A 27,084-nucleotide genomic window follows, 5' to 3' on the forward strand; every position below is an offset into this window, starting at 1 on the left:
AATTCTACCTATGATCTCTGCATTGTAACTATCATTTTCTCTACTCCTGCAAAACAATGGAAGTTATTTGGAAGGGAATTTCTAAGCAAGTGGGCATAGTCTCGAACTGATTTTTGTGATTTTTGGTTACGAATTTCTCTAGATGCATTGAGCATGTTTATCTCTATTAGCATTCTTGATGTGCAGTGGAATTGGTAATACCACTACTCCCATACCACCATTAGATCTGGTCCACTACCTCCTTGAAGAGATGCTCTTGGTGTTTGAAGTCCTGAGAAAGGTGTTGCAACATGCAAAAATTACCAAACTCATAGAGATAATAGAGCTCAGGATTTATGTTTTCCTATCAAATTAAGAATAAATTATTCGTAGTCTCTAGAGGTATCTACAACTATTACATGCTCTAATGTTTTGCTAGTTATTTTGTGGTATTCTTCTTTGATATTACTTAGGTCAGTCTCAGCACGAGTCACCACCACTCACATAAGGGCTTCTTCATCCATCCCAATTTTATCTATTTCCAACCTGAAAACCTTTGCAAAGTATTTTTAGTAAAGCAAATGCATTTGATAACAATTCGTAGTGACTCTAGGAAGTCTTCTAGCTTCCCATTCTTCAAGTCCTTGTTGATATGATAACCATAGTCATCTTTGTAATAATTGAAAGTGGCATTCAACTGTGCCTTACTCCTTGTAGTTATTATGCGAATGAATTCCTCGTTATCGAAAGCCTTGTCCTTTATAGCTTCATGTAATTGCTTAGCTTCAGATTTTTCCAAGCACGTATCAACTTCTGGACCTTCATATTGGTAAGAACTTACAAGTTGAACTAGCAACTTGTGGAAGTCTCCATGAGTATGAGAAGCAACGTCTTCTTCTAGAGATTTCTTGTAACGTATATGATATGCTTGTCTGACCGACCACAACTCAGTTGAAGATGAAGCACAAGATATTTCCAGAAGTGACATGTTCTTTGGACTCCACTTCTTTATTGATTCATGGGCTAAAAGGAAATCTCCTTCTTGGGGATTTATTGAACAAAGGAGTAGAGCTCCCTTAAAATCCCATGTGGGTTCTCATTTCAATCGCTTCAGGAAATCATCCTCATACATGTGAGTGTACATTTTCATGATTGCTCTACGTTGTCCTACAGTTTTGTGTAAATTTCTACAATCAACTTCTCATTCTGCCCCTATTTTTGAATGAAAATTTTTGGTTCTATATTGTGAAATTGCTACAGTATTGAACATTGGTCTTGAACGATGGTTTGTCGCTGAGTTTTAAAGTCGTCTTTGGAACACAATTGAAGAAGTCTTGCATTGTATGGTAGCACAGTTTTCAAGATTCTATAAGGTGATTTATTGGCTCTTTAACAATGGTGGTGTCGTTGGTTCATCATTGTGCGTTGGCAGGAAGGTATCCCATTTTTTGTGGTCGCATAAAACTCCACTAGCCACACTCCAAGCTCGCAGAGTAGCCAAATTTCCTTTTTTGTTGTCATTAGTTGTGGTGAGTGTTAACACTCATGGTTTATAACTGTGTTGAAATTTTCTATGCATTAAATGGTGCAATCAAAATTGGTATATATGTGTTGAAGCTCCGTGAAAAGAGGGTGCAAGTTAGATTAACAGTGATGAGATTCATGACCTTGAGCATTGTAGTTATCATTGGAGTTTGGGTCTAGTAAACTGAAGGCAGAAGATTTGCATTCCTTAAAAAAATAAATTGCAATCATAAGATTGGAAGAAGCAGTCACCAAGTAGAATTGCCTTGCATGTAAATTGTAGTTTTTGGATATTGTTGATCTAAATAGGATCTGAGGTTGTCATTGATGTCATCCCAAGTAGCAACAAGGGCTACACCGATATTGAAAGGGAATTTTTACTTGAAAAATTACTCTATTTTGAGTCAAGGATATTCTAGATAGATTCTATTCATCGAGATGTTTCCGTTGCTATATGGCACAGCAAGTAATTCTTCACGGTTTGAGAGATATTCATGTTTGAAGTTAGTAACCCCAATTAGTGGGCTAAAACCATATGGGGTTGTGGCATGGCACTCATAATTGGTTTTGGTCATTGAATAGTCAATAATTAATAATTTTTTAAGCTCCTAAAATCACTCCAACATTCTCTATAGAAGCCGTTCTCAACTCTATAAAAATAAATCTCATATATCCTCCAAATCTAGTGATCGTGGAAGTTTCTCTATAACTTCATTTTTGCAAAGTCTTGGATTCTCAAATTAAAAACCATTTGATTCGCTATCTTCATGAATGTCATGACCAAATTTCGGATCTTGATTTGCTATATTTTGGGAGATATGATCTGTGGAAGTTAGGGTTTTTGCAGGCTACCAAATTTCATCTCAGAGAAGTGAGCTTGGAAAAATAGTCACAACTCTCTCTCAGTGAAGAGGATTGGAATTATGTAAAAAGTCATCGATATTTCATGGACTTCATTTTTTTGTGTATCAATTTCAAATCCAAAGGAGGAATAAGTGACACGTGGTACGTCATACAAGTCCGCTCTACTGAACTAGTCCATTATTAGGTCATTGTGAGAGATTCAACATAACTTTGCCTTGAAGAGTCCAAAATGGGTCAGACCTATGGCATTGGAAAGAAGAATCAGAGGGATTCTACAAGACCAAGGATCACATGTTGGGGATTTGAAATAGAAGAGATACATTAGATTAAATATCGTGCTCCTAGAAGGCAAGAAAAACTAGATCAAGTGTTGTCAAGTGGTGCAAAGGACCAGACTTTCTAGGGAAAGAAAGAGTAAGGTGCAAAAAAATTATGTAGAAGAGGTAAGTTACATGTAAGTATCTTCTGTATATGCATTTTCATCTCTTAATTTCATTTGGTTCATTGTACTCTAATTTGTTGTTTTGTTTAGCACTGACATATGCTCTGCGGGATGAGGTAAGTTTTTCTATTATCATGTCATGGGTATTTCCTTGAAGAATTTTTGCAGGTGTTATATTCATAAAGAGACGACTCAATGCATAATCTAATGTTATGAAGAATGAGAAAGGCTAGCATGACAAGAACGTCAATCAAGGTGTAGAACATCAGCAAGGAGTTCACCAGATGAAGTCTTCAAGTGGGTAGCACTGCATATATACATTGTAAAAGTATCATTGTATAGAGTCATTGTAAAAGCATCCTTGTAAAGGTTGTACAAGTTTCTATCTACCAAGAGTTAAATAATCAATGTCGGGAGGTCTAGTATCATCATTAGGTGGTTGTGTCATAGTTGGGGTTATGGTCTAGTGTGTCGTATTCTTCTACATCATTCTATATCATTGTAAAGTGGACCATTTTCCCTAGTACATGAGTCCATTCTTATTTTATTCTTTTATAGGGTGGTAGGGTGGTGCTAGGATGGTGCATGAAGTCACCAATAGGTTCAAACCTGTGAAAACTTTAGGGTGGTAGGATGGTGTTAGGGTGAGTTTTAGCTCATTGGGTGTTGGGGTATCCATTAAGTTGAGTACTGAAGAATCTCAAGTGTTGGAGTGTCCATCCAGTGGGAGCTGGAGAAGATTGATTTTCTAGATTCTAGGAAGTTGGAGCTTTCTTTTCAATTGGAGTTGAAGATTAAATAATTATTGGAAAAGTGTTCGGTGGTTTTTGACTCGAAGGAGGTTTTCCACCTAGTATCTTTGTGCCTCCTAGGTTATTTTATTTACTGATATTACTGCATAAGCGTTAATAATAATTGAAGATTAACCGATGCTATGAAAATATTTAAAAGTCCTAATTGTTAAGGAATATTGATTCAACCCCCCCTCTCAGTATTTTCCCATAATTGGTATCAGAGCTTGGTTACTTCACTAACATCTTAATAGTTGGAAGTCAGTTTTCAGAGAATAGAGATGGGAAAGTCAAAGAAGTGGGTTACAAGGATTTCAAAAGAAGGTATAGGTATAGCAAAATCTCAAGAAAGTGAGTATTGTGTACCAAAGCCTGATTTTGATGCATATAATTACTGGATATGCGAATCCAGGATGGAAGTATCTTTGCAGGGACATGGAATACGGGAATGGATTGTTTCTAGAGATACATCTACCAATGAAGCTAAAAGGTACAATTCAAAGCGCATGAATTTAGTTTTGAATGTTTTGCCAAACTCTGTGAAAACAAAAGTTGGTCAATGTTCAACATCTAAAGCTCTTAGGGAAAAGCTTCATAATATCTATTCAACAAAGAAATTAGGTCAATATGTTATTGAAAACTCGTATCCTTCTGAGTATGATGAGGAAGGGTTGACCATAGAATAATTTTCTAAGGAGGCAATCAAGCTTAGAAAAGAGCTCAAGGCTGAGAAATTCCATTCCAATACTCTCGAAGAACAAGTTCAAGGTCTCAAAATTGAAGTTGAAGAACACAAATGTATCGAAGAGTCACTTCAAAAGAAGTTGGAAGAAATCAATCATACAGCAACACGAGACCCCAAGAGAGAAGTCCAACAGAAGCAACAAGAACTCGACAAACCATTTGCAGAGATTAGCAGGATCACACAATAGATGCAGGAAGCAAAAATTGAAATGAAGGAATCTAATCAAAGATACATATCTCTCATTGACCAAAATCAAAAGGAATTAGAAACATATTCAATAGAAATATGCAGGCTCAGGATTGAAAATGAGAAGCAGAAGGAACAGATAGAGATTCTCAACAATGAAGTAGAGAAGAACACTCTTCTCAAGCTACAGGTTGAGGAGGCAGAAAAAAGGAGGAAGATCTTGAAAAGATGGTTTAAAGAAGATCTTACTCAAAAGAAAGAAGAACTTGATGCAACTCACGATGAGATCAACAAACTCAAGGGATCGCAAAAAATGTACCTACAAGATAAGATAGGTGAAGAAGCAAAAATGAAGGAAATTAAAGATGGTAAAGCTCCAGTTGACGAAGGTACAAGCTCCATAGCTTTGTAGGATTATTCTAAGAAGGAATTTGATCAAAGTGAAAAGCGAAACAAGAATGTTGCAACTCCAAAGAGCAAGACCAAAGAAATCAAGAACAAAGGTCCACAAGAAACTACAACACTGCCTCCAAAGAAGAATGAAAAATCTTCCAGGTATATTCAATTATTTAATGGTTATTACATTTTATGTGATAACTATGGACATATGGTTAGGGATTGTGAAGTTTTTGACAGGTAAAATCATTATCTGTAAAACCATAGAAGCAAGTTTGCAGGATCACAAGACAGGTTCCACGATGATTTTGTCAAAAGATAATACGTGCTAGATGGGCCAAATATTGAATGTTTCAAATTCCATAACTATGGCCATAGCGCTCATGGTTGTAGATATCAGATGGAATCGCCTATGGACAACATTGAATGATTCAAGTGTCATAATTATGGGCACATGGCTCAAGATTGCAGGAATAAGAAGGCCTGGAAAAGGAAACAGGTATAGGAAGACAAAGTAGATAACAAGGTTTCAATAATTATTCTTTTAGGATTTGTAAAAGCAAACGCTCATGAGGAATTAGTAGTTGCTTCAGATAATGACTCAAGTCAAGATCACTCATTAGGTGACTCACTATTTTGAACAATTTGGCTTCTTGACTCCTTAATTTTTGTACAAGAGGATTCTATGCAACAGTATATGGCACAACTCTATGATTGACAAGAAGTTAGTTTGAACAAGATGGTAGTTTTCTTAAAGGTTCACTAGGAGAAAAACAGTTGAAGGATTACAAGTTACTAGGAACAAGACAATATTAGTCTGCAAAGGATATGCATAAGTGGAAAGAATTGATTTCGATGAAACATTTGCACCAGTTTCCAGAATGAAAGCCATTCGGATGTTTCTCGGCTATGCATGCTCAAGAAAAATAAAATTTTACCAAATGGATGTTAAGTCAACATTTTTGAATGGAGAATTAGAAGAAGAAGTTTGCATAGAACAACCTCAAGGTTTTCTAGTATCAGAAAAAGAAGATTATGTTTGTAGCTTAAAAAAGGTTCTGTATGGTCTCAAGCAGGCTCCTAGAGCATGGTATTCTCATCTTGACAGATATCTACGTCAACAAGGGTTCAAGGAAGGTACTTCTGATAGCAATATTTACGTACAAATAGATAAAGATAATTTAACAACCGTTGAGGTATATTTGGATGATATAATCTTTGGTATCAATGATGATCGACTAAGTAAGAAATTTGCTACAAAGATGGAAAGTGAATTTGAGATCTCTTTACTTGGTGAGTTTACATACTTCTTAGGGCTTCAAATATCTCAGCAAGAGAAAGGAATATTTATATGTCAAGCCAAGTACATAAAGGAAATGCTCAAGAAATTCAAAATGGAATTGAAAACTCATCCTTACTGTGATGGTAAGAGGTTGCAAATTGAGCATAGACAACGCATCTAACGATGTGGATCAGAGGTTGTACATATCTACCATTGGTAGTCTTCTATATGTAACAGCTTCCCGACCATATGTTATGCAAGTAGTTATACAAGTAGCAAGATTCCAAGTAGCACCAAAAGAATCACATATTATTGTCGTCAAAAGTGTTCTTCAATATCTAAAGGGAACAACAAAATATGGCTTATGATATCCCAAGGGCAACAATCTCATTATTGAAGCCTTTACAGATGCACATTGGATAGGAAGCATTCATGATCGTAAGAGTACTAGTGGAGCAACATTCTGTCTAGGTGGTTGTCTCGTATCATGGTTGAGCAAAAAGCAAACCTCAATCTCGTTATCTACAATAGAAGAAGAATACATTGTAGTGGTATCTTGTTATACTCCAATCCTTTGGATGAAACAAACTTTGTAAGATCTTCAAGTACAATTCATTGAGCCTATTCACATATTCTGTGATAACACCAGTGCCATCAACATCTCCAAGAATCCTATCACGCATTCAAAAACAAAGCACATTCTGATAAAATATCATTTTGTTAGAGAAAAAGTCACTAAAAAGAATATCAAACTTTAATATGTTGGTAATCAAACTTGAATATGTTGGTACAAAAGAAAAAATCGTTGATATCTTCACTAAACCTTTACCTCGTGAAGCATTTTAATATCTCGCCTAGAAGCTTGGGATTCTCCAAAGTTCTGATTAGATTTTCCTTATTCATAAAATAAAAGGGGACTGGTGTGTATAGGTCCGTAGTATGGTTGTGTGTCATAGGGAGTTACCCTTTTCCATTGATGTCCAAGGGGGAGAGAAGGCAATAGGAAGAGGTGCCCTGATTGCAGGGGGAGTACTTGTGTTGCCGTCAATGCCAAAGGGGGATATTGTTGATCTAAATATGATCTGAGGTTGTCATTGATGTCAACCCAAGAAGCACCAAGGGATACCCTGATATTGCAAGGGAATTTTTACATGAAAAATTCCTATATTTTGAGTCAAGGATCTTCTAGATAGATTCTAATCGTCGAAATGTTTCCGTCGATATATGGCACATGAAGTAATTCTTCACTATTTGATAGATATTCATGTTTGAAGTTAGTAACCCCAGTTAGTAGGCTAAAACCCTATGGGGTTGTGGCATGGAACTAACAATTTGTTTTGGTCATTGAATAGTTAATAATTAATAATTTTTTAAGCTTCTAAAATCCCTAAAACATTCTCTATAGAAGCGCCTCTCAACTCTATAAAAAGAAATCTCATATATCCTCTAAATGTAGTCATTGTGGCATTTTCGCTATAACTTCATTTCCGTGAAGTCTTAGATTCTAAAATTAAAAACTGTTTGATTCATAATCCTGATGAACGTCGTGACAAAATTTCAGATCTTGGTTCGCTGTATTTTTGGAGATATGACCTGTGGAAGTTAGGGTTTTTGCGGGCTACTGAATTTCATCTCAAATAAGTAACCTTGGAAAAATCATCATAACTCTCTTTCAGAGAAGAGGATTGGAATTCTATAAAAAGTGGCAGATAGTGCACAGACTATAGTTTGTTATGTATCAATTGTAGAGCTGAAGGAGGAAACAGTGACACGTGGTATATCATACAGGTTTTCTCTACTAAACTAGTCCATAATTTGGTCATTGTGAGAGATTGGGCATAACTTTGCCTTGAAGAGTCAAAATCGGGTCAGACCTGTGACATTGGAAAGAAGACTCGGAGGGATTCTATAGGACCAAATATCACATGTTGGGGATTTGAAATCGCACAGATACATCAGATTAGATATCGTGCTCCTAGAAGGCAAGAAAAACTAGATCAAGTGTTGTCAAGGGGTGCAAAGGACTAGACTTTCTAGGGCAGCAAAGAGCAAGGTGCAGCAAAATGATGCAGAAGAGGTAAGCTACAGGTAAGTATCTTTTGTATATGCATGTTCATCTCTTAATTACATTAGGTTATTTTTATTCTAATTTGTTGTTTTGTTTAGCACTAACATATGCTCTACAGTATGAGGTAAGTTTTGCTATTATCATGTCATGGGTATTTCCTTGAAGACGTTTTGCATGTATTATATATTCATCAAGAGAAGACTCAATGCATAATCTAATGTTCTAAAGAATGAGAAAGGGTAGCATGACAAGAGAAGCAATCAAGGTGCAGAACAATAGCATGAAATTCACCACATGAAGTCTTCAAGTGGGCAGCACTGCATACAGACATTGTACAGAGTCATTGTAAAAGTATCTTTGTAAAATTTCTACAAGTGTCTATCTACTAGGAGCTGAAGAGGCTGTGTCGGGAAGTCTAGGATCGTCATTAGGTGGTTGTGTGATAGTTGGGGTTGTGGTCTACTATGTCATCTTCTTCTACATCATTTTATATCATTCTAAAGTGGACCATTTTCCCTGGTATGGGAGTCCATTCTTCTTTTATTCTTCTATAGGGTGGTAGGGTGGTGCTAGGCTAGTGCATGAAGTCACCAACATGTTCAAGCCTGTGAGAACTTTAGGGTGGTAGGGTGGTGCTAGGGCGAGTTGTAGCTCATTGGGTGTTGGGGTATCCCTTCAATTGACTACTGAAGAATCTCGGGCGTTGGAGCATCCATCCAGTGGGAGATAGAGAAGAATGCTTTTCTAGATTCTAGGAAATTGGAGATTTCTTTTCAATTGGAGTTGAAGATTAAAAGATTATTAGAAAAGCGTTCGGTGGTTTTTAACCCCAAGGGGGTTTTCCACCTAAAATATTTACACCTCATGGGTTATTTTATTTACTGTTATTACTACATAAACGTTAATAATAATTGAAGGTTAACTAATGCTCTGAAAAGATTTACAAGTGCTAATTGCTAAGGAATACTGATTCACCCCACCGTCTTAGTATTTTCCAATAGATACCACATTTGGTCAAATCTCTACAGAACTATACGAAGCCAATCATTAACCACTTATCTGTGAGCACAGTTGGTCATTGGTTCTTTGAACTATGTATAAACAAATAAATCTTTGTCTCTACACCCGTGTCTTTGCGTCATTTCCACAAGTGATGGTAAAGCTTGCTAACAACTTATTGTTTTGATAATGCTTGAATTTGTTTTTGTTCATATATAGCACTGGACGTGGTCAAGAGTCCAACAAAAGCTTTCTATTCATCCTACAGTTACATCAATTTATCAGTGGGAAGTATTTTTATGTGTGCAAGCCAACACTATTTTTTTGGTTCAATTATTGTGAAATGGATCGATTTGATGATGCATTGGAGTTGTTAAAAATATTAATTCATTCCACTGTTGATGGGATGGTAAACACCAACAGGGACACTCTTGCTGACATTAGTACCTGTCTACAATATGGACAAGAAAATATTGAATTTTTGCAGCTTGAATCACACTTATAGCGAGATAAGATATAATAGTGTAATCGTCATTCTGAATTTGTTTATGTTCAGAACAATTCTCTTTTTGAGTCAGAAATTGACTCCCATTAACATGCAAAAACTAATCAAGAAAGTAAAGTTGAGGCTGATTCAAGAGAAGATGTGCATGCATATTTAGAAGTCTAGCCTACACTTCCCAAGGCAATCATCAGATCTTGGGAAGATATTTTCCATAAAAAGCACAAAACTAGACTTATATGTAATAAGGAGGTTTCCTTTCACATTCCAGATTACTCAAAGCCCATTCAGTTTCAGAGTGTTGGATTTCTTCATGAGAGTTCACCTTTAGCTATTCCATATTATGCTCCTCCACATTAACAACCAAAATTTATTAAATTCCAACACTGTGACCGAGTTGGCCATATGAAAGATCATCGTTTTGATCTTCATCCATGTGAGAATTATCATAAAACCACTCATTCTTCAAACATATGCTTCAAAAACAAGCCTCTTGCAATATAAAAGATTCATCTTGGATGGATCGGTTCTTGGAAATGGGCTTCAACAACGAAGAAGATATTTCAGTCATATATCAACACTTGTTCTAGAGTATTAAACAATATTGCAGTTGAGGTTTCTCTATCATATCACCTTGTATCTGATGGGGGGGGAGTGATGGCCATCTACAAGTTTGAAAGCCACATCAAGTGAGCCTGAGCCACAACCTGCCATACCAGATTTAGAGTTGTAGCTAGAGACAAAGATGCCCGTGAGTATGTCTTCGATTGGTGGTCATACTTAGACCATCACAGGTTGAGACCTCCCTTTTTTGGTTTAAGTTCTCCCTTTTTATGCAGGGTGAGATCTCCCCTTCAAGGTTGAAGGTTTCCCTCTTGAAAACATGAGAACTTCCTCTAGCAAAAGACCTCAACTTCATGCCAGATTTGGAAGAGTTTTGGGAACTATATTAAGCATTCCAGTTTTGGTGGTTATCCTTAAACCACCCCCTTTATACAAATATTTTAGAGAGCACATTCAACCTAGTGTTGCCATTCATTTTTGCACATTTTGTATTACAGCTCTCTTCTTGGACTCATACATACCCCTCCAGATTAAGGGGGGAAATGTTGGACACCTAATCCTCTATGGGTTGATGAGGAATATGAACAACCACAGGAGTCCAAGAGACCTTGGAATATGGAATCCAATGGTCACCCTAATGCATTATAAATGTACATCTAAGTTAATAAGAAATGTAATTCACTGTTCTATCATTTATGACTATTCACATCCCATGTGGGTTTAACAGTTCCTTAGGGAGTATTGATACATCATGTAGAATACTTTGGCTTACCCACTTAACCCAGTGTTGTGGCCAGCAACAACCCCCATTCTTAGCTACTTTTCTCGATAATACTAAATAAGTGGGGACCCTTATCCATAAAATTCAAAAATAAATAAATTAGGACTTGTATTCCTTTTTTATAATAAATCTTACTATCATAAACTTAGGAGAATACCCAAAAAATCTAAAAAGACTTAAGTTTTATGATAAGTTTGAACAAAACCGTTCTCTCAATAAAACCTGTTGCATCGCATCTCAAAAAGGTAATAGATGCTTTCTGACAAACCAATTCCTAAGATTGCGAAATAGCGATGCGAGATCACGTATTAAAAGAACTTCATTGCATCGCAGTTTTAATGTGCTTCAAGTATCACTTAAAGTGAAATACCTCAAACCACTGACATGCAATGGTGCATCTCACAAATCACATTGTGCAGAAAACATATGGTAATAGATTATTGCCAAATGTAACAGATCAGTGATATTGCGATCTACAATATTGCGAAGCAAATCGCAAAATCGCCTTATCGCAGATCTACAGGGCTCATCATTCAAAAAATCTTTTCCATAAATCGATGCCCAGTTATGCGTGTTAATGTTAATTTAATGATTTAGTTGGCAATCATTAATGAAATATGGTTTGGATCTAATCGCAGAGCCATTTCACATAAGGTGATATATTTTATATGATTTCAGCATTTAAAGCTTTCCTGTCACCTTTTTCTTATCATTACTCTTTCCTCATTTGCAAATTGCAGGAGAAAAAAGTAGAGAGGTATACATAGCAGTGTTCAGAATATTATGGGAAAGAAAGGAAAGGCTCCAAGTTCTAAAGACAAAGAGATGACACCCTTATACACAGACACCACCTGTAATAGAGATGCCGGTGTTACTACTTGGGAAGGCATGCACAGTCTACTCGAGGAATAAAATCCCAGAGTAATGGAGGTTACAGCTACTGCAGACTCACGTGGGCCATCTGAGGCGTCAATTACAAAACTAGAATGCTCGTTCTTGCACCGGATAGCGACAAGGCCCAAGATTTTTCCATACACGGGCATGGTCAAATGGGTATTGGATAGTGCTGAGATAACAAATTGATAGTTTAAGACTCAGAGCTAAGAACTCATGGAGTCATTCCTTCCACAAAATTTAAGGTTTACATCCTCTAACAAAAAATGCACAACAGGCAAAAAATAGCACCAGGGAAGCCCGGATCAGGAAACGGAGGTAGTTTCTGATGTGCGATTAGTGCTAGGCAAAACCTCTTGAAAAGGAAAACCTTTAATCACTTAGTCGCCTGTAAGACCGGAAAATTGTAGGAAAAAGTGTTATAGGTGAAAGGAAAAACCTTAGCTCTAAAAAAACCATTGGTATTTATTAGAGATATCCTCAAGTGGTATGTAAATTTCTACCAAATGTGCAGCATCTACAAACAGTCTGGAGACAAAAGGCTCAAGAAAGAGCAGAATCCATCAAAAGGTTAACCAAGTTAAATTGGGATTCTTACTGGCAGTACTTGGTTAAACCACACAGTCAGTGCATGACTCTCAAGTGTCTCACTAATTCTGTCGAGAAGATGGCGCCAGCACTTGTCGATTCCGTTTTCGTAGGAAAGCTAAATTCAGAGGTTGGCCAGCCAACTCTCCTCAAGCTGATGCTGGATGCTTGCGACTACAAATATCAAATACATAGATAGCTATTTGCTAGTTTTACTTTTAGATTCAGTTTTAGTTTTAGTTTTGATTTATTTTTGCCTGAAATGAGGATGGTGATTTAAATCGCCTCCTATATTTTTGTAATAAACTATTTTTAGATTTACCTAGTAGTATTTAAACCCTTCTCATGCATTTAGAGAAGGGTCCTAAAATTTATCAAAATTTCTCCTCAGAACATGCACTTCTGCACCCTCCAAGGACGTTTTGATGAATGAATGGAACAAGATTTATTAACATCTGTGTTTGATATATTCTACTGAAATTGCACTTTTGTACTCTTTGTAGATGTTGAATTAAGAAGATATAAATCATTATTGTTGGACCTCATGAGTAGAACTCGTTATAAATGGTACTTTTATCTCTTAATAATTTCTTCTTATCTGTTAAGGTGATATTCATATTTAGTTATTTATATGTGAATGCTTGAATGCTTGAGTTATCATTTGGCACTTTTGCACGGTGATAACCGTTTATTTATGCTTAATATATGAGTGACTTATTATGCGATATGTTTTTCATAATTGTTCAGCTAACTTTTTATATGAAATAGTTCATCTTTATTGAATTCTTTTCTTATAGAAATTGAATGATCTTTATTACCAATTGTTGTAGAAACTATTTTAGATCGCATAAATGAAAGATTAAACCCTGGGTTAGTTTTAGAATTAGATATTTCTATTCATTAGAATACAATTGCATGTTGTTAAATTAGATTCGGAATAAAAGGATTTTACTAAGAAACTATTAGGAAGGAATATCAATTCTCAGCACACACACACATGAATTGGAAAACTAGTCCCATATCCCCATTCGGACCCATTATACCAAACGGAAGAGGAGTTGCTAACCAAGGTCCAGACCGGGTGGGTATCCCCCTTGTTGTAGACCTGATTTTTAGGGCTTCAACATATTTGGCGCTAGAAGGAGGGCCCAGAACTGTGAATGGAAAGTAAATCTAAATCTAAATACAATTCTGAATGTAAATCTCCCTCACCATCTCCCCGACTTCTCCATCACATATAGAATATTTAAATATTGAGCGAGAAGTCGATAAAACAAAAACTACTACCACAAACCTGAATATTTCAGAGAAATCTACCATTGAACCTCCTGAAGTTGAATCTTTGATCCATAAACTTCAGAAATTTTCTATATCACCCCAAAAAATCTGAAAAATCTCAAGGTAGTGTGACTCTGCAATATAACCCTTCTCATCCCCTTAATAGATTGCAAAGTGAAAAGTTTGGTATCGAAACAATTGAATTACCTCTACCTACAAGGAAGAGAGCAAGGAAATCACCTAAAGGGTCTGATAGCGAGACTCTTTTGTCATCATCATCCATCTCAACCTCTCCACCACAAAGTCGACCATCCACCCCTCTCAACCATATGGAAATGTAATAGCCTCATTTTCCCAACCGCAAGGATCATCTTCTGCCAAGGATAGTTTTAGGGGCGAATGTTCGCTCTTTGGCGAAATTAAGGGGTTTTAAATTTTTAGTGGGCGAATATTTTGTATCATAGTACATTTTTACAAATCACCTCAAATAACCCACCTTATTTTAAGGGAGAGGGTAAAAAAGGTAAATTTAGCCCTTGAAATTAGGACTTACAACCTTCCATTCGCCCATTTTCAAGACTATGTTTTATTTAAGTGAATCCATTCGCCCATTTTCAAGAATAGGTTTTATTTAAGTGAATCCTATGGGCCAAATACCATATTTATAAAAGAGGTATGGTAAATTAATAAAAATATAAATAAATGAGAGGTATGGTAAATAAATAAAACATTTTTTATATTTACTCCATAAGTCACCTTATATACATGTAAGGGTGTAAACAAATAAAAATATAAGTAAAGTGGAGGTATGGTAAATAAATAAAAATATAAATAAACTAGACGTATAGTAAATAAATAAAACCTCTTTTTATATTTAGTCCATAACCCTCATTATATTTATGAAGGCTCAAGAAAGAGGTTTTATTTAAGTGAATCCTATGGGCCAAATACCATATTTGTAAAAGAGGTATGGTAAATTAATTAGAAGTATAAATAAACGAGAGGTATGGTAAACAAATAAAACATTTTTTTATATTTACTCCATAAGTCACCTTATATTTACGAACACTCAAAAATGGGTTATATTTAGGTGAAACCTATGGCCAAAATACTATGGGACAAATACCATGGACTAGATTGTTATTGATACCATGCAAAAAACCATTATTAACCCTAATATTAGAATTAATAAAAATAAAAATGGCACATGGTATTGACCCATGGTATTCACCAAAATGGCACATGGTATTGGCCCATGGTATTCGAATGTAGCCTATTTAAATGGGGGAATTAAACCAGCATGTAGCCTATGCTAAGATTCACTAGGACTTTACAAAGTTTTGTTATTTAGTGAAAGACTCGCCAAGATCTTACAAGATTTTATAATTGAGTAAAATATTCGCCATGCCTCGTGAGAGATTCGCCAAAAAAATATATATACATATTATATTATTGATAAAATCGCCTTTCATTTTTCCTATATACCATGGAGATTCGCCCATTTATTATATTTATAAATTTAGGGGGGGTTCTTAAAATTTTCCCTGTCTTTTGCACTTTCCTCTGTTAGTAGCTCAACGATGGCCCAAACTCCATGGAATAACCTAGGGTCAGTCTTAATGCCTGCAACCTTGAGTCAATTACTGGCCCATCCCGAAAAATGGATGCCTAAGTTTAATCCTGAATCAGGCATGCTAGTAGAAGAACACATAAACAACTTTATGTTATCTATAAATCTCAGTGGGGTTACTAATGAAGACGATGTCATCCGGCTCTTTCCTTACACTTTGCAAGGAGCAGCCAGATCATGGTATTCCTCATTACCATCTGGATCTATCACTAGTTGGGATATTTTCCAAGAACAATTCTTGACTAATTTCGGTGATGACAGGTCTACTGCGACATTGATGAATGACCTGTCTAACCTTAGGGCTGAATCAAGGGAACCAGTCAAAGATTTTAACTCGTGTTTCAATAAACTTTTGAACAAAATCCCTACCGCCTCCAAGCCTAGCGAAGAAGTTCGAAGTGAATGGTACATATATGCTCTACCATCAAAGATAACAATATTCGTTGACAGAGCTAACAAAACAACTTTAGCTGACAATATGAAGGAAGAAATAGCGGTAGAGAAACGTATCATAGCCTTAGAAAAGAAAAATGATGTCGAAGAATGAAAATCCAAGAAGGTTACTTTTAAAGAAGATCCAAAGAAAAAACAATCGAAAGACCCATTCGATTTAGAAGGATTGCAGAAATTTTGAAAACCATGTCTAACCTAATGATTGACATTAAGAAACAAGTAGCAAAGATGTATTCTAAGAAGCCTTACAAGCCTTATAGAAGAAATACTTCAACTGATTCAAAGCCTCCCAATGCTATCACAAATGCTGAATCAGAAGAAGAAGAAGAGGAAATTTCCAATGAGGAGCCTACTGATGAAGAAGAAGTTGTAGAAGTATAGGGAATGTGGGATTTCATCCTCCCAGATGAAGAGGATCAAGAGACATCACCAGTCAGTATTAGAAGTAGAAATCAACTCGATCCTTTTCAACTTACTCCTAAGCCAAAAAGCGCAAGCTCAGTGTCTAAGGTTAAAGTCGCAGGAATGAAAACGTCACCCAAAGCAACTCAAACAAGCCCAGTCCAAACCGATTCACTAACTCCATCTAAAACATTGATTGTTTGTGATGAAATGGAGTATAATATCATAGAAGACATAAATATGACTAGGGCTAACATTACTTTTTATGAATTGAGCAAGTTAAAACATCAACAAAAGCTAATTTTGAAAGAGTTACATGCAATACCAGTTGCACCTCTGCCTGCCACTGTAATCTTGCAAGCTTCTCACAAGATGGGAAGACCTCCAACTAATGTGACTAGTAAAGTTGATCCAAACAATATCGCTCTAATTCGAGGAAGGTCAAGATCTCATACTCCTCCATTTTTTCTTACTTCTGAAGTTTTCAGCAAAAATTTGCATAATTGTTTAGTTTATTCAGGAGCTTCATCTAATATCTTACCTAAATCAATATGTGCAAAGCTAAACATTCAACCTCAAAAATCTACAGTACGCATAGTTCAGTTGGACCGGTCACAAGTTGAAGTGATCGGTGAACTAAATCAGGTTACCATAAGGTTGTCATTTAATCCAAAGGTATGTCAAGTTATTGATATTTTAGTTGCATAAATTCTAAAATTTTATGGCTTAATTCTTAGTAGGGATTGGTCTGAAAAGCTTCATGGATATTTTGCAACTGATTGGTCGCATATGTGGCTCCCTTACAACGGTAAACCAAATCAAATAAAGGTTGAGCAAGAAAGGGATCAAAAATACATAGTAACAGAATTGGAAGGATAAAATGAGCCTGTAGCATACAAAAACAATATAATTGGAAACTATTCTGTTGACTCTTTCTTAGGAAATTTCAATGCTCATACTTCCCCTTATTTAGAACATTCTGTTTTATCTCAAGTAGAAAAATTTTCTCAAACAGATAGTTCTAAATGTGTTAATTTCATAGATAGTCCTGTAAATAAATCTTTATTTTGGAAGTTATTTTTTTACGGTTCTAACTATAATGATGGAGCAGGAGCAGGATGCGTATTAGTTAGCCCAGAAGGAAACAAAACTATGCTAACTTGTAGACTCGAGTTTGATTGCACCAATAATACTGCAGAATACGAGGCTTTAATCCAAGGATTATACAAAGCAATCGGACTAGATATCAAGTATCTACAAGTTTTTGGAGATTTTGAAATTGTAATTAGACAGGTACGAAATACTATACATTGTTTATTAGGTCATCTAAAGCATTATCAATCTTTAGTACAAGATTTGACTGAACATTTTATAGCATTCAATATTTCATGAATTCCTAGACTCCAAAATGCTAGTGCTGACCTCTTGGAAAATGTAGCTTCCAAGCTCATTCCCTCAGAAGACTATAGCTCGGATAGATTCTGAATTGAATTGATTTTTAGACCCTCAATTCCTGATAACATTACCAATTGGATAATTTTCAATGATGCTCTTGATATTGTAAGCTTCCTCACATCACGGGGATCTTACAATAATCATATTATAGATGAAGACTAACATGACAAACAGTTGCAACAAGATACCACTAATAATGCTATGCCAAAATTAGTAGTCAAATTGGAAGACCTATATGATTTGAAAGACCGATTCAAAAGATCTACCAATTCAAAACTTCAATGTTCAACTCTGAACTATGAATTAGTAAATCTAGGAACTAATACCAAGCCATAGAATATCAATCTAGGTCTTAGCCTAGCCCCTGAAGAAAGATTAGCGTGCGTTCGTCTCCTGAAACAATACGAAAGTGTCTTTTCCTGGAACTATGATGAACTTACAACTTACGACACTTCTATCATTCAGCATGTTATCCCAGTGATAGATGATGAAAAAACTATCCAACAAAAGCTGAGAAAGATCCACCCTAATTTGGAAAATCAGATTAAGTCTGAGCTCAATAAATTATTGAAAGCCAAAATCATTTTTCCCGTTCGACATTCTAAATGGGTTTCCAATATGGTTCCCGTTAGAAAGAAAAACAGAGACATTAGAATTTTCATTGACTTCCAAAATCTTAATAAAGCCTACCAAAAAGATAATTTTCCTTTGCCTCCCATGGAGCAAATATTACAAGTAGTTGCAAGATTAGAATTAATGTCCTTTTTGGATGGTTTCTCTGGCTACAACCAAGTTTTGGTCCACCTTGATGATCAATTAAAGACCACATTCATAAGAAAATGGGGTACTTATGCATATCAAAAGATGCCTTTTGGTCTGATCAACGCTGGCGTCACATTTCAAATGGCCATGGACATCGCATTTAAGGGATTAGTAAACAAATCAGTAGTAATCTACTTGGATGATATAATTGTATATTCTAAGAAATGAGGTAATCATCTCAGAGATTTGAAACAGATCTTCCAACGTTGCCAAAGGTATGGAATTTCACTTAATCCAAAAATGTCCTTTGTTGCATTAAGTTAAGGAAAACTTCTTGGATTTATAGTGTCAAAATATGGAATCCATATTGATCCCAACAGAATCAAGGAGATTTCCGAAATACCCTTGCCTCACAACAAGAAAGCTATGCAATCCTTCCTTGGCCAAATTAATTTTGTAAAGAGATTTGTTCCAGACTTTTCAAGGATCGTATCTCCTTTACAATAAATGATTAAAAAGAATTCAATCTTTAAATGGGACCAAGAAGAATATGAATCATTCAATTTAATTAAATAAGCGATTGTAAATGCCCCATCTTTAGCCACTCTAAATTTCTGATCCTTTCATTTTATATACATTTGCCTCTGATAAATCATATGTTGCGATACTCACTCAAGCAAATAAAGATAAGGCGGAAGCCCCAATTTCCTTTTTCAGTTCAAATCTACAAGGAGACAAATTAAATTATTCTCATGTCGAGAAGCAAGTTTATGCTATTTTCAAAGCGATCAAACATTTCAGACCCTTCCTACTTAAAACCCATACAAAAATCATAGTGTCGTTTTTAGCAGTAAGAAATCTTTTAGTAGAGAAAGATGTGGGTGAAAAGAGAGCAAATTGGGTTACAGCCTTACAAGAATACAACGCTGAAATTAAACCAGCAAATATTGTAAAAGGTCAAGGCTTTTGTAAAATGTTGGCTAGAACATCGCTTATTTCTAAAATATCGTCTTCAAAAGTACAAATGTATGAGGTAATCCTAAACGATATTGAATAATTATATGCTGATATCCTATTTCATCTAAAGAATGGATATGCTCCTTCAAACCTAGATTACACAAAGAAAATAACCTTAATGTTGAAGGCTAAGCAATATCAACTCGTGAACGATGTACTTTTTAGGATGAATTATGATTTTGTTCTCCTTCGATGTCTCGAGAAATCTGAAGCTGAAAAGGTGTTGCAGGAACTCCATGATGGACCAGTAGGTGGACATTATGCTAGAGATACTACAACACATAAAATCATGTGCGCAGGATACTATTGGCCTACACTATTCAAAGATGCACATAGCTACGTAAGGAAATGTCAAGTTTGTCAAACTGCTACTGGGAGACAAAATAAACCATCGTTGCCCTTGCAACCAGTCAATATCGATCAACCTTTTGATCAACGGGGAATGGATATAATAGGTGAGATCATTCCTCACTCTTTTAAACAACATAGGTATATCCTTACAGCTACAGATTATTTTACTAAATGGGTAGAAGAAGTTCCTCTCAAGATAGCTAATGCCAAACACATCATTGACTTCATAGATCAGTTCATAATCACCAGGTTTGGTTTACCCTCCGCTTTAATGTTTGATAATCCATGGTATTTTTCTGGCAATGCTATGACTAAATTTGCGCTCAAAATAGGTTTTAAGCCTAAATATTACCCACAGGGAAATGGGATAGCTGAATCAACAAATAAAAACTTAATTAGAATAATTAAGCGAACCATTCATCAAACTCTTAAGAATTGGCACAAATCCTTAACATATGCTCTATGGGCAGACAGAATAATGCAGAAAGACTCCATTGGCACTTCTCCCTTTAATTTGGTTTATGGGAAACAAGTGGTCCTTCCAACTCATCTAGCGATTCCCTCGTTGGCATTAGTTCAATTTATTGACGAAATACCAAATTCTTCCCTACAACTAAGGCATCTACAAATCCTTTAGCTAGAAGAGCAATGAGAACAGGCTAAAATAACTCATGCACATCACCAAGCATTAGTAAAAGCTTCTTTTCATTCAAACATGATATCCAAAAAGGACTTTCAGATTGGAGGGGATAAGGCTCACATGGAAAAGGGCAAACATACGAAATCTCAATGAATGTGGCTTGGCCCTTTCCAAATCGTAGAAATCATAGGTCCATCTACTTTTATGTTACAAGATTTAATAGGAAAAAGAGAATCTTTACCTGTTAATGGTCAGATCCTCAAAAAATACTTTCCATAGGAGATCATTCTTCTATTTTTGTAAATTAGCTTTCCTTTTATTTTGATAATAAAACCAGTTGTAAATGGTTACATTTGGACTTCACAAAAAAGACTAGAATTTCTTTTAAATTTAGTTTTTTCGCTTGTATAAATAGGACTGATTTAAAAAATTGGACATTATTATTGAAAGATACAGTCAAAGGCTATAAGCTTGAAAATGATGCTAGTTTCAACCTTGTAAATTTCGATAAAAAAGGACCTTTCATGGGAATTTGTTTTATATCAGTCAAATGGAAAGTATCAATAACAAAATGAAGATTCTCTGTAGAAATGCTCTTTCCAAAAACTCTAACATTATTGTCTAGAGCTATTCTTAACGAAACAATGACTTCCTCCCTGTCTAGGGAATTACGAGCTTCAGGGAATTATCCAGCGATACACTTTAACTTAAAGAATAAGAGGTCTCATCACGAGCCGACTTATCATGATCATAGATATTATAGCTTGCTGACATTGCCAAAACTACATATCACAACAGGGCAATGACTCGAGATTATTGCAATCAAAAGACAAGGGGTCTCATCACGAGCCAGCTTGTTCAACAAAGTTATAAATCAAGTGCGTGGCACTGTCATAATTTGGCTACCAAACCAAGGCATGGTTCTTTAAGGATTAAAAGAAAATAAAAGCAATAAGTATGGATATGAATTTCCCTTTGAAAATTTTATATTTCTCCAAGTAGGATACAGGATCATTGTTGGGTAACAGGTAACCCTGTCGAGGCTATAAACACCTACTGGTAGTAGAGGCTCTACCTACGACAAATGAGAATATCTAAAACTGATTTACAGAGAAGACTTTGTTTTTATCTTTATAAACCAAGTAATGGCTGATGTAAATACAATGACTAGCTCTAGGAAATAAATAACCAAAGTTAACATAGAAGAAACAAACTATCCTTAATAGCTGAAAGCATGGCGTACTTTATCCTTCTATAATAAAGTTTGATTTTCTAAAAAACCTTTTGTTTTGGAAGTTTAGAAAATTCAAAAGAAACATAGAGATAACTGGTTCTTCCAAGTGAATCGCCAATTGTTGTGGCCAGCAACAACCCCCCTTCCTATTTAGTTTTCTCACTAATACTAAATAAGTGGGGACCGTTTTCCATAAAAGTCAAAAGAAAATAAATTAGGACTTGTATTCCTTTTTTTTAATAAATCTTACTATCATAAACTTAGGAGAATACCCGAAAAATGTAAAAAGACTTAAGTTTTATGATAAGTTCGAACAAAACCATTCTCTCAATAAAAAGCGTCGCATCGCATCGCAAAAAGGTAATAGATGCTTTCCTACAAACCGAATCCTAATATTGCGAAATAGCGATGCGAGATCACGTATTATAAGAACTTCATCGCATCGTAGTTTTAGTGTGCTTCAAGTATCACTTAAAGTGAAATACCTCAAACCGCCGATATGTGATGACACATCTCGCAAATCGCATTGTGAAGAAAACATATGGTAATAGATGATCGACACACATAATGGATCAATGATATTGTGATCTGCGATATTGCGAAGAAAATCACAAAATCACCTTATCGCAGATCTGTAGGGCTCGTCGTTCGAAAAAGCTTTTCCACAAACCGATGCCCAGTTATGCGCGTTAATGTTAATTTAATGAGTTAGTTGGAAATCATTAATGAAATATGGCTTTGATCTAATTGAAGAGCCATTTCATGTAAGGTGATATATTTTATATGATTTCAGCGTTTAAAGCTTTCCCGTCACCTTTTTCTTGTCATTACTCTTTCCTCATTTGCAAATTGCAGGAGAAAAAAGTAGAGTGGTATACATAACAGTGTTCAGAATATTATGGGAAAGAAAGGAAAGGCTCCAAGTTCTAAAGACAAAGAGATGATGCCCTTATACACAGACACCACCTATAACAGAGATGTTGGCGTTACTACTTGGGAAGGCTTGCATAGTCTACTCAAGGAAGAAAATCCCAAAGTAATGGAGGTTACAGCTACTGCAGACTCACGTGGGTCGTCTGAGGTGCCAATTACAGAGCTTGCATGCTTGTTCTAACATCGGATAGCGGCAAGGCCCAAGATTCTTCCATACACAGACATGGTCAAATGGGTATTGGATAGTGCTAAGATAACAGACCGATAGTTTAAGACTCAGAGCTAAGAACTCGTGGAGTCATTCCTTCCACAAAATTTAAGGTTTACATCCTCTAACAAAAAACGTGCAAGAGGCAAAAAATAGCACCAGGGAAGCCCAAATCAAGAAACAGAGGCAGTTTCCAATTCGCGATTAGTGCCAGGAAAAACCTCTTGAAAAGGAAAACCTCTATTCACTCAGTCGCCTGTAAGCCCAAAAAATTGTAGGAAAAAGTGCTAAAGGTGAAAGGAAAAACCTGAGCTCTAAAAAACCAGTGGTATTTATCAGAGATATCTTCAAGTCGTATGTAAATTTCTACCAAATGTGTAGCATCTACAAATAGGCTGGAGACAAAAGGCTCAAGAAAGAGCAGAATCCATCAAAAGGTTAAGCAAGTTAAATTGGGATTCTTACTGGCAGTACTTGGTTAAACCACACAATCAGTGCATGACTCTCAAGTGTCTCATTAATTCTACCAAGAAGATGGCGCCAGCTCTTGTTGATTCTGTTTTCGTAGGACAGCTAAAGTCGAAGGTCGGCCAACCAACTCTCCTCAAGCCGATGCTGGATGCTTGCGACTACAAAGATCAGATACATAGATAGCTAATTGCTAGTTTTACTTTTAGATTCAGTTTTAGTTTTCGTTTTTCTTTATTTTTGCCTGAAATGAGGACGCTCATTTAAACCGCCTCCTATATTTTTGTAATAAACTATTTTTAGATTTAGCTAGTATTATTTAAACCGTTTTCATGCATTTAGAGAAGGGTCTTGAAATTTATCAAAACTTGTCCTCAGAACATGCACTTATGCACCCTTCGAGGCGGTTTTGATGAATGAATGGAGCAAGGTTTATTGACATTTGTGTTTGATATCTGCTACTGAAATTGCACTTTTGTACTCTTAGTAGATGTTGAATTAAGAATATATAAATCATTATTGTTGGAGCTCATGAGTGGAACTCGTTATAAATGGTACTTTTATCTCTTAACAATTTCTGCTTATGTGTTAAGGTGATATTCATATTTAGTTATTTATATGTGAATGCTTGAATGCTTGAGTTATCATTTGGCACTTCTGTACGGTAATACCCATTTATTTATGCTTAATATATGAGTGACTTATTATGAAATATGTTTTTCATAATTGTTCGGCTAACTTTTTATACGAAACAATTCATCTTTATTGAATTCTTTTCTTATATCAATTGAATGATCTTTATTACCAATTGTTGTAGAAACTATTTTAGATCGCATAATTGAAATATTAAATCCCGGGTTAGTTTTTGAATTAGATATTTCTATTCATTAGAATACAATTGCATGTTGTTAAATTAGATTTAGAATAAAATCATTTTACTTAGAAACTATTATGAAGGAATATCAATTCTCAACACACACACACATGAATTGGAAAACTGGTCCCATATCCCTAGTCAGATCCACTATACCAAACAGAAGAGGAGCTGCTAACTAAGGTCCAGACCGGGTGGGTATCCCCCTTGTTGTAGACCTGATTTTCAGGGCTTCAACACCCTGTTATAAACATAGTTCCATTCCTCTATTTCTTGGTTGAACACATTCATAAGTCTAGACATATCACAATGTTTCTATTTAGAACAAAGGTAACATGATTTGTGATCGTAAGATATCTAGAGTATGAGTTTCCCTCTCTTATGTTGCTCCGTTTTGAGCAAGTCTAGACAGTACCTCGGTGGAGTCACTATAGGAACATAAACATTATATCATTGTTAGTGAGCCTCGACAGTACCTCAGCTAAGTTACTTTCTTAACATCCCTGCAGAGCAATCCTTTCTCTTCTTTCACCCTTTATTTATTTACTTTTATAGGATTGTGTTGTGACCCTTGTTTAATTCAGATGGTGGAAGGGGTCTCCCAACTTATTGAGACAAAACGAGGTTCTTCCTTCAGAGAAGCATATATAAAAAATCTAATATGAGTTTACTCATTTAGATTTTCCCATTTTGCTTCACTAATTGATAAGATTAGTGTGAAAAACACCTAAATATAAAGAACTAAGCATAGAAATGAAGTTCCTACAATAGATATGGGTATCATGGTTTCACAAAAATCTCTCTTTACATAAGGATCATATTTTCCATCAAAAAATCATCGACCAAATGGTTTGAACCAACATGAAGAAGAAGGATTAAAGGGTTAGCCAAATTTTGTAGTGTCACAAGGCCTTTGATCATGTGAACTAGTTTGATCTTAAGATTGTATCCTTTCAATATTCTTATCTAGTTTTCTCTTCTCTCACCCAACTCTTGTTGAACAAATACCAATCTTACAGTTCAGTGAGGCGCAATGATAATGACATGATTTTTAAAACATAAGGTATAAAGATTTTACTGTCTTGTACACTACATACACTTGTTTAACAATGGTGGGGTAATTTATTTTAGGTCCTTGCAATATGACACTCATGAATGATATAGGTTGTTCATTACCTTGATCATCATTTTGCATAAGAAAGGGAACACGAGAAGTCTCAGAAGTGAAAGTGTACAACAAGAAGCCTTTGCACAATTTTGGACTATATAGTGCTGGAGCTTATGCGATTGCTTACTTAATGCAGGAGAATGCATCATTTTCTCTTTTATCCCACTTATAGATCGCATCCTTCTTTATCATCTCTTGCAATGGTTTTACTATATGTGCATAGTCTGAGATGAACTTGTGGAGGGCAATTATTTTCCCTAAGAAGGACTGCATAGCTTTCTTGTTCACTCAGAAGGGAATCTGAGTGATATTTTTGACCCATTCAGGGTCTACCTTAATCCCACTTTTCGCAATAATCTGGCCCAAGAGATTTTCCTCAGACACTACAAATATGCTCTTCTTGGGATTAAGAAATACTCGTATTTTCAACATCACTCAAAAATTTTATTTAGATGATGCAAGTGATCAGATCTCATTTTTGAAAACATTGTCACGTCATCTAAGTAGACCATAATGCTCTATCCGATTAAACCATGAAATGTGATGTCCATAGCACGTTGATAGGTAGAGCTTGCGTTAACAAGTCCAAGTGGAAGTATTTTAAAGGAAAATGTACCCCACTTGGTTCTAAAGGGAGTCTTATGCCTGTTGGGTTATGATAGTAAAATTTAGTTGTATCACCAAAAACTGTCGAGCAAAGAGAACATTTCAGACCCCAATACTATTTACAAAATTTATCATATTAATGGCACTAGATAATTATCTTCACTTGGGATGCGATTCAAATTGCAAAATTCAATGCACAGGCGTATTTATTTGGACTTCTTCCATAATAGAAGTGGATTAAAAACCCATATTGAGTGACGAACTCTAAATATGATATGAGCATCCAACAATTTTCTCAACTCTTTCTAAATGAGGGCCTTAAGAGTAAGATGAACTTTCCACAGTTTCTGTTGAAAAGTCTTGGCCTCTTACTTAATTGGAATTGCATGCTCGATTATTCATGGTTGTCAGTCTTAAGATCATTGAATGTCCATGCAAGAAAATCTTGGTAGTTCTTAAAGAGGTGGATGAGAGCTTGCTGCTTTTGAGGTGTACAAAAAGTACCTAGATTTACAAGCTTCAGATCTTATTTTGTACCATGATTTATTTGTTCGTGCGAATGAGTGGAGCTATGAGTATTTACATTGACTGGTCCCCTAAATTGATTTTGCAAGTCATACATATCTTCTAATGCATGAAACCCTTTGGCATGGGGTTTCCTTTGCTTGCTTGAGCTCAATCTTGCAATGATTTATCATACTCGTCTTCGTCAATAGTTGTGTCTTTGAATACATCAAAATGTTTCATAAAGTCTAGTATCTAATGGTCATCATTGAAATTATAAAATTAGTGATATTTCTAAGAACAGATGGTGTATAAATAATTTGAACATAAAATCCATCCTTTAACAACACAAACCTTGTAGCAGCATTTTCTAATATATCAGCAACAACATTGCAGATTCTAGGAACAAAAATGATATTGAAAGCTTACAATAAGAAAATCAAATGCCATACCTCTTGTTGATAACTTTTTATATTAGGTGCCACATAGTGTATCA

General features: G+C 35.6%; 1 pseudogene; it reads right to left on the minus strand.

Annotated features, from left to right (window-relative positions):
- Nucleotides 1–326: 326 nt before the first annotated feature.
- Nucleotides 327–27,084, minus strand: part of LOC149151284 (annexin Gh1 pseudogene) — a 43,186-nt pseudogene continuing 16,428 nt past the window's right edge.

Source organism: Pinus tabuliformis, chromosome 9 (assembly GCF_031772625.1).
Source record: "Pinus tabuliformis cultivar Carrire ecotype Pingquan chromosome 9, CPIR1, whole genome shotgun sequence".
NCBI classification, from domain to species: Eukaryota; Viridiplantae; Streptophyta; class Pinopsida; order Pinales; family Pinaceae; genus Pinus; species Pinus tabuliformis.